This window comes from Echinops telfairi, unplaced genomic scaffold (assembly GCF_000313985.2).
Source record: "Echinops telfairi isolate 266 unplaced genomic scaffold, ASM31398v2 ScPeMD7_7;HRSCAF=31, whole genome shotgun sequence".
NCBI classification, from domain to species: Eukaryota; Metazoa; Chordata; class Mammalia; order Afrosoricida; family Tenrecidae; genus Echinops; species Echinops telfairi.
In genome coordinates, this window is record NW_022103904.1 from 14,614,031 (window position 1) to 14,623,579 (window position 9,549).

Sequence of the window (9,549 nt, forward strand, 5' to 3'; positions counted from 1 at the left end):
CAAATGCGCTTTACACAATTGATGTGTGTATGGATTGGGATAACAGTTGTATGAGCCCCTAATAAAATGTTAAAAATAAATAAATAAATAATGATAATAATAAAAAAAAGAACTTGAGAAAAAAAATAAAAATAAATAAATAAATAAAAACAATAGTCAACAGAGCCTCAGAGACCTATGGCCTAATATTTCACTTTCATTACATTGAAGTGCTTGAAGGAGAGTAGAAAGACATTAGTTTAAATTTTTTATATTGGAGGTGGTGAGGACAAATGGCTGGAAACTTTGTAAATTTGGTAAAATGCAGGTCCTAGATATTCAGAAAAATCACCCTGAAAAAAACAAATATGGAGGGGAAATCTGAACAATCCTGAAGACAATACAAGAAAACTTTACATGTTATATACAAGGGAATAACAATTTCAGTGTCTGAGGACTTGTCAATAGAAACCATAGAGACGAGAAGAGGGTGGGAACAGAGCCTTAAAACACAGGGAGTCTTGGGAAGAAGAACTACTAACCGAGCATTCTACATGTGGCAAAAGTAGCCTTGAAAATTAGAAGCAAGTAAAAAAAATGATGGAAATGGTAGAAACCAAGAATTCATTACCAGGTGACTTTTTCTAAAGATACAAAAGGGACTCTGTAGACTGAAGGGAAATTACATACAAGACAAGCTTGGAACTTCAGGAGTAAAGAATGACCAATATAAATGGTAAATATCTGGGTAAATGTGATGAACATATTTCCTCTTTTAATTATTTAATATGTATATGACTATATATACATATAAATAACCATTTTTAAAAAGGGACAAATTTTATAAAAGGCATGCATTTACAAATTCAAAAAGTTCAGTGAATCTAAACAAAAATGATCAAAAGAAAACTTGGTTTTTGTAAATTGTAGCAAAATGACGGAAAACCAGGCATAAGTAAATAAAAATTAAAAAAACAATTAGTGAAAAAATACTATTCTATATAGAACAAAATTTTGAACAACCGCTGCTTATCGTCAACAACACTGGAAGCCAGTAAACAGTAGAACACAATCTTAAACTGTTAAATGAGACCAAACCCCAACCCCAAACCAAGATCCATCCCCAATCATTGATCTCAAGACATTGCACATGAGAAAACAGCCTGTGGGGTTTCTGAGGTTGTAAGTCTTTACAGAAGCAAATGATTACATCTGCTGGCAGTTCTGAGTTGCCTGAATGCTTATCATTGGCCTCTGCTTTCTCTTATTTTGAGGTCTTTACCTGTTTTACATGGTCACCGTTGCTGGGTCCTTGTTTCCGGTTTGCCCTTATTTTGTTTATCTATGTAGGGAAACCTGGCTGGGTGGAATTACAAGAGAGTAGGAAGATTGCTCATGGCCTGGGAACATGGAAGAAGAGAGTAGGGGAAATAGGGAGCCAACATCTATGGACACAAGAAGCAAGAAAAGATTCCAAAGTTGTTGTGGCAATGATTGGACATCCCATCTTGATATGATTGAATGATTGAATTTTATGATATGTTAATTATAGCTCAATAAAATTGTTATTAAGATATTACAGCCTATGAAACCCTAGGGGGCTGCCCTACTCTGTCATATCGGGCCACTGTGAGTCAAAACTGACTGGCATGTAATAGCAATATTAATATGGAGGTCTGGCTAACTAGGATGGATCTACCTATTTATTATCTCCTCAGTGAGAGATCCTTTAGTTCTCAAGTTAAATGTTCTACTCAAAATAATGATTATTTCTGGATTTGAAATGTACAGAAAACAGCATTGGGATCTTCATTGTGTGTAACAGTGAGAAGAACAACAGCAGAGAGAGAAGGGGGTCTTTGTCTCTTGAGGGGATGGACAGACCACAATTTTTGCCTCTGCTGCCTTTGTAGACCTGTGCTTCAGCGTTCTTGACAGCAAGCTTCTTGGGGTTACAGGGCCAGAGTCAAAGTTTTGACTTTTTCAAAAGAGTTTTGAGTGTTTCCCACACTCTTAGAAAATATCACTGGTAGCACTATGAGGAGCAGACAAAGCAACCTGGAAGACATGCCCCTTTGCCAACCTGTGTTTGCCATCTTGTGTGGCCTACAAAGTAAGCGAGCAGAGAGCAGTTTGTGTGTGCGGACTTTAGTCAAAGAGATGTTAACTCACCTTGGTTGTCTTTAGACAATGGCTGTAAAATAGGCAACTTTATCTTACATGAATAGAAACACTTAATAACCCCATTAATTTGAAGTTTGTTCTATTAAAAACATTCGGTGCAGAAAACAGTAAAGAAGGATGGAAAGAAGATTATTTCAAATAATATTGAAAAGACTTGATTTCTTTATAAAGGACTCAAAATGTTTTGTTTTCATCAAAAAATGTATTGTTTGGGTAGATATAATTTTAAAAGAATTACAATATTCTTTGTATTGTTCTTTGTATCTGTCATTGATTATGTTTCCTCTTTCTGCCAAAGCACAACATATTAAGAAGCCATGGTAGTTATTTTAATCAGGAATTGGTATACAGTAAACACTTCCAGGTACTAGAAACTTCTTAAGAAGGAATGTTTCATTTTGTAGGAAAATGCAGGAGACTATTGGAGAGAGATTAGACAAAAGTGAAGGTCTGGTTTTTCAAATGGAAACTTTATAAAGAGTAGCAATGAGAGTCCGTAAAAGCTTTTTTTTTTTTATTACATGATTTGAATGACTGACAACATTCTAAACCAACAAAACAAGGTCCCTGCCATTGACAGCATATTTAACCTGATTAAATTATCCTTGTTTATGTGGTTCATATTTTATTTTCTTCGTATATTGAGTATTAATTTTCACTTGGCATATGTGCTAGTAGCTTAAGAATATTGCGAGAATAGAATTCGCAAAATCTACAAAACTCGCAATGAAACATGTGTGCTGTCCATTTGATTCCAACTAATAGAGATTCTATGAGACAATAGAAATGCCCCACCCCCACCCCCTCCCTCCATGGTTTGCTAAGCTTACACCGTGATGGGAACAGATTGCCATCCCTTTTCACCTCCGAAGCAGTGGAAGAGCAGATACCACTGACATGAGTGTTAACCATTGTGCCACCCAGGTTCCTTCCATGAAGCGTAGCCACCCTGAATACGTGATCATCCCAGGAATGTCTATCCCCTAATGTATGGGAGACAGCCCCACCTCAAGGTCTGTGACAGTACAAAGCAAATGCATTTGAGACCCAGGAACTGTGCCAAACTATCTTTTATCATTCCCAGAAAAAAAGTTCAGATGGCCAAATTTCCTCCTCTAAGGCTCCAGGAAAGAAGTGTAACATCAATACATTCATTTTGGTTTGTCAGGGTTTTATATTTTGATTGTAGTAGACACACACGTGAGGACCATGATGATGGGCGTTGAGGTGAGCAGGAGTGTTTGGGCGGGTGGCAGAGTGCACACACTCTAATTATGCTCAAACCGAACTGGACCAGAGCAGCCCAAGCCATGAGAGACTTGCTCAATGCAAGCCCGAACGTGCCTTGCAGCCCGTGGTGTTTACCGAAGCCCCAAGCACTCCTGGTTCTTAGACACGGGTTCCCCCACATGGATTGGGAAAGAGCATGGATTTAGTTTTACTCCAGTGACATGCGGAGGTACAAGGAAAGGGACACAGTCTATATGCTTGTAAGAGGGAATATTTGGAACAAAACAGCTCTAACTAGCAACAGGGCAGGATTCTAGCCCTGTCTCAAATTCTGCTTCCCAAGGTTGCAACACAGACAAGCTCTGTGGGAAACACTGGTGTGCAGAAGTGAATACTGTAACTTATACTTCCAAAGGAAAAAACCTAGTGTCTACTGGATCCTTTAGAGACAAAAAGGTGCTCATTGAACACAAGGAAGTGCTTGTTGACTTCTTGATTACCTTGAAATATATTACATCATTTCAAATTGATGGAAGTAATTTTAAATATTAATAACAAACTTCCTTTCTTAATGGGCCACATCTTAGAAAGTCTATGTAAAAAAAAAAAAAGAAAGTCTATGTAGTCTTTGCTTTCAACTTTTATTTTGGGACAAAAACAAAACAAACCACAAACACACACACAAAAAAAAACCTGAAAAAATGACTTTAAATGGCCTCTTCTTCCTGGTGGTCCTAATGCATCAGAGTAGACCAGGACGTTGTATTCAGTGGCGGAGTTCTCAGGAGTCGATTCCCAGCCATCTTCCCAGAGACCTGAAGGTGGACTTAGATGCCATCGAGTCGGTTCTGACTCACAGCGACCTTATGCACAACAGAAGGAAACCCTGCCCGGTCCTGCGCCGTCCTGGCAATAGTTCCTGTGCTTGAGCCCATTGAGGCAGCCACTGTGTCCATCCAGCTCCTTGAGGACCTTCCTCTTCCTCACGGCCCCTCGGCTTTCCCAAACATACTGTCCTTCTCCATACTGGTCTCCCCTGACCACGTATCCAAAGCATGTAAGACTTTCTTTGCTATTTGTAGCCACATGTATTAACCATTTGCACCATCCAAAGATTCTCCATATCCATCCAAACCCAGTCCATTTGAGTCAATTTTGACTCATATGAACCCTATGTCTTAATAACTCATTGCCACTGAGTGGATGAAGACTCATAGAGACCCCTGTGAGTTTGTGAAACTGTGAACTCTTTACAAGAGTGGAAAGCTCCATCTTTCAGAGAGACTGGTGGTTTTGATCTGCTGAGCTTATGGTTAGCAGCCGAATGTATAACCACTCTGCCACTAAGGCTCCTAATAAGACAGTCAGACTGCCCTATAAATTTTCTAAGGCGGTAATTTTTATGGAAGCAGATTTCTACCTTCTTCAGACAGAGCAGCTGATGAGTTCAAACCACTACCCTTTTGGCTTGAAGCTGAGCACTTAACCACTGTGCCACTAGCGCTCCTTTACTTATACAAGGACAATTATTTGTGTACAGAAAATAGAAAATTTTAACTGGTTTCATGGCTTTCTATTTTCTTTTTCTACCATATGCTTTTGCAATCACTGGACATGTGTGTGTGTGTATTGTTAGAAAGGGAAATAATTTTTATTACAAATGATCATTGTTCCATTTCTGTGAGACGCAGGCTAATATCTTTGCTTTCTATCACTTTGAAGAGATCTTTTGGGGCCCATTAGCTGAATGCAATCCCCCAGTTTATTTCTAGATCACTGCTTTCCGGACCATTGATTGTGCATCCAGGGAAATAGAAATTCTTGCCAACCTCAATCTTTCTTACCATTTATCACGATGGCGGGTCAATTATGAGGACTTTTGTTCACTTTCTGTCGGAGTGTAATCCGTACTGAAGACTATCGTGTGATTTCCTTCAATAAATGCTTCAAGTCCTCTTCACTTTCAGCGAAGAAGTTTGTGTCATCTGCATATTGCAGGTTTATTTAGTCCTTCTCCAATCCTGATGCCACCCCTCCCCCCGCAACGCCCCATATTATTCAGCTTCCTGAATGATGTCCTCAGTGTACAGGTGGAATGGTATGAGGAGAGGAAACCACCTTGTTGCACACCTGCCCTGACTGAAGTCTTGCTGCATCCCTTCATCCTGCTCAAATGACGACGGCCTCTTCGTCTCCCTATAGGTTCCACATGAGCGCAATTACATACTCTAGAATTCTCATTCTTTGCAACGTTAGCCACAATAGATTATTATCTACACAATCAAATGATTTTTCAAAGTTAATAAGACACAGGTATTTTCTTTTTCTTATTGGTGTGCTTTGCTTTCAGCCAATAACCATCATCCATCATCAGTGATATCACTCATTCCACATCCTCTTGTGAATCTGCCTTGAATTTCTGACTGTTCTCTGCTTTGTACTGCTGCAGCCACCTTTCCGTTATCTTCAGCAAATTTGTACTTGCGTGTGATATTATTGGTGTTGTTCATTCATTTCCACATTCTGATAGAATGGGCACAAATAGGATCTTTTCCAGTTAATTAGCCTAGTAGCTGTCTTACAGCTTTCTTAGCATCGATGAATGAGTGCTTCCAGGCTTGATCAGCTTGTTGAAACATTTCCACTGGGATTCGGTTAGTTCCTGGAGGCTTCTTTTTCTCGATGGCCGCCAGTGCAGCTGGGATTTCTTCTTCAGTACCGTGGGCTCTCCATCACAGGCTACCTCCTGAAATAGTTGAACATCAATTAATTCTTTTTATTACAACACAGTGTGTCCTTTCCATCCGCTCTTCATTCTTCCTGCCTTGTTCAGTATGTTCCCCGTAGAATCCTTTAACGTCGCAACTGCAGGGTGCCGTTTTTCCTTCGGTTCTTTCAGGGTGAGTAAGGCTGAGCATGTTCTTCCCTTCGCAAAAAAGAGAATTTTCTGTCTGGTGATACGTTGAAGCTGAGTTGGAAGAGGGCTTCCTGGAATGCTGGGACAAGGTGAGAGGGGGCATGAAGGCCACGTGTGAGGAGCATGGTGTCCTGCAGCAGATGCAGTTGAGTTTGATCCTACTCTTCGAGCGAAACACAGAATAAGAACCAAGGTCCTTTACAAGGACAGCCTAACCACACCGATTCTCACAGCTGCTCCCATTCTAGAATTTAAAACTAAGGTGGTTGTTCTCTGTTTGAAATGTTCTTCTGTGGGGGGGGGGGTGTTGTTTTGCACAGTGAGCCGTTTCTCATCGTTCAAGTCAAATGTGCACCTCTTCAACAGCGCTGCTCTTGACTGCCCTCCTTATGTTGTGTATGTCTGCCCTCCTGACCCAGTCCCATTCTATGGCTGCTGTGGTTTTTCTTTTTAATAAAATGGATCACCCCTAAAATGGTTATTTGCTTAATATATGCCATCTCCAGTAAGAGACGAGCTCTTGGCGTGTTTGTTTTCATTGCGATTGCTGTGAATAAGCTCTTGCCCAGTGACCTTCTGTTTATACTCTGTCACTGTTGCCCAGTGACAAAATATTGCCAGGCCGATTGCCATCCTCTCATTGTCATTATGTTTTGTTTTTAATAGATTACAGTTTATTTACCATGGACACAAGTCATACCAAACAATTGAGACATTGCTATTTACATAAAACATGGATTAAAAATATATAGTATTTGTATTTCAATACAGCTGGGTCCTGGGAGTCCAACAGGTCAATGTGACTGGGAATTTCTTCAGCTAACTTCTCAGTGTTCCACTTTGAAATCCTCTCCAGTTTCCTCTTCCGCCTCAACGTCCTGACTAACGATGACTGGACGTTATCCAGAGGCTCACCGTTCAGTCTCGCCAGCTCCTCTGTCGTATACTGCACGTGTTGTGCTACTTCTGTACATTCTTGACCCTCTTTTTTCAAATGGGAAATTCCACTGTCCTTGTTTTCAATTTCTTTACCAAGTTTCTTGCTTTCTTTAAATGTATCACAGAGAGCCTGCCTTTGTTTTCTGCTGTTTCTTTCCAATGTGGAGATGGAGTTTCTTTAATCATAAGGCTTCTTGAATGATGCCTCTAAGGTGGTTATTCTCACTCTGTTCAGGGCCAAGAGCAGCTCCAGAGCTGGAAGTTTTTGGATGGTAAGTGGCCATTTCCATACTTCCCTTTGGATAAGCCTTTGGCCAACTCACATTCTCTTCCAACAAGAGTCCCGGCTGCTGAAGGCTGAAGCATGTTCACAGTTCTTCTTGGGCCAGACTGTTCTTTATATTCTGTTGGATTCTTCATGGTTCTGCTTCATGCTGGGATTCATTGTGAAGCTGGTGAAGGACAGAGGGGTGGACTGGGTGGAGATGCTGAATGCAAGCAACTACAGCAGCAGTGCATCTCACAAAGCCAAAGCCAACGCAGCCACTGACGTGGTCAGCGTGCGCCATCAGGGATGCTCACTGTGCCCCAGATGACCCGAGGGCTGTTATGTTTACTTCCAGCAATTCATCAAGAAATATTTGGCTGGGCTATACAGGGTTTTCATTGGCTGATTTTCAGAAGTAGATTTCTAGGCCTTTTCTCGTAGTCTTTCTTAGCCTAGAGGCTCAACTGAAACCTACCTTCCATGGGAAACCTACTGGGATTTGAAATACCAGTGCTATTCCTTCCAACATCCTATCAATATGCAAACCACCAGAGTACAATAAGCTGACTGATAACAGCCCTGTGACCATGAGCAAGAAAATTTCTTTTTTTATTATGAATTATGAGGCTCTCTACTTCCTTAGGGTAGGTCTTGGCCTGGTACATAACAGGGGCCATTAGAAATATATTTTTCAAATCTATTACAAGTTTAATAAAGGACAAAAATATAAATTAAAATTCTTAAAACAGCATGGTAACTTTTTAAAAATTTATTATTAATTGGGACTTAATGTATATACCATTCCATAGTTTAATCACATCAAGCAGTATTGTACAATTGTTACCACAATCAGTTTCTGAACATTCTTTTCCTTCCTGGACTCCTTGACAGTGTCTCCTTTTTACCTCCCCCACCACCACCACCACCACCCCTCAACCCCCACCCTGGAAATCCTTATTCTACTTAATGTCCCTATAGGCTCATCAATCCTGGGCTGCTTATACCAAAAAAAAACCCCAAAGACATAAGTTTTGAATAAATGAATAGCAAAACCTGGTAGCATTCCAGAAGCTGAATGATAAAAGGGAGGAAAAATGAGGCAAGATGGTATTATAGAGTTATTGAAAGTAATTCAAGAATAATAAGCTGACTAAAAGACATGGAATGGGAGAAAGATGTGGTTTTGAAAGACCTCCACAAAAAAGAACTGAAGCCCTTCAGGAAGAGAGGAGGAGGGAAGGGTCAACTTGTGTGACATGATTAATCTTAAAAGACCATCAGAAAAGGAACCTGCTTGAGGAGCCTACAGACACAGACTATGATTTGGAACATGTTGTACCTGAAGTATCTGCAGGGAGGATTGGTATTTATAATCTGCAGCCCAAGAGGCATGTGTACCCAGGAAGGAGTAGAGCACACCAGTGATAGTTGGGAAAACAGGAGCAAATGGAATCAAGCAGAGAAGAAATGAAACAAGAAAGGTGATATACTAAAGGAGAGTTGGCCAATGTGCCATCAGGGAGAATCTGCCGAAGATCACGTGTGCAAGGAAGGAAGGGAGGAATGTGAAGACAGAGTTCATGGCATGTGAGAAATTAAAAAGGACTTTCAACGTAGCCATCAAGAGAGCTGGGAAGGTGAGCTGGGAAGATTCGCAGCCTTGGAGTACAGGAAGGAAGCCGCGTGGTCGGGAAGGGAGGGCCGGAGACAGGAAAGGACATTCAAAGGGAAGTCATCTGGCCGCCAAGCTGCTACCAAAGGAAGGGCTGTTTCCTCTCTTTCACGTGAGCATGTGTGCATGGATGGGATGTTTCCACGGTGGGAAAGGGTTCTGTTGGGACAGGTTGTTGATGGAAGCTGGTTATTTATAAAGATGCCTAGTAGCACTCTCCAAGGCAGACTCTAGTGGAAGATGATCCAAAATTGAGGCCAGTGGGATTCTGGGCATGCACCATTGATTCGGAGAGCAAGGTTATCTATGCGAGGAGCTGATCCACGCACGATGAGCTTGTCTTTTTTTTTTTTTTTTAAT

General features: G+C 40.8%; 1 protein-coding gene and 1 pseudogene across 2 annotated transcripts in view; one reads left to right on the forward strand and one right to left on the reverse strand.

The window, feature by feature from the left end:
• Window positions 1-9,549, forward strand: part of COBL (cordon-bleu WH2 repeat protein) — a 255,188-nt gene that overhangs the window by 114,801 nt on the left and 130,838 nt on the right. The window lies entirely within an intron of this gene.
• LOC105979093 lies at window positions 7,138-7,694 on the reverse strand (annotated as a pseudogene).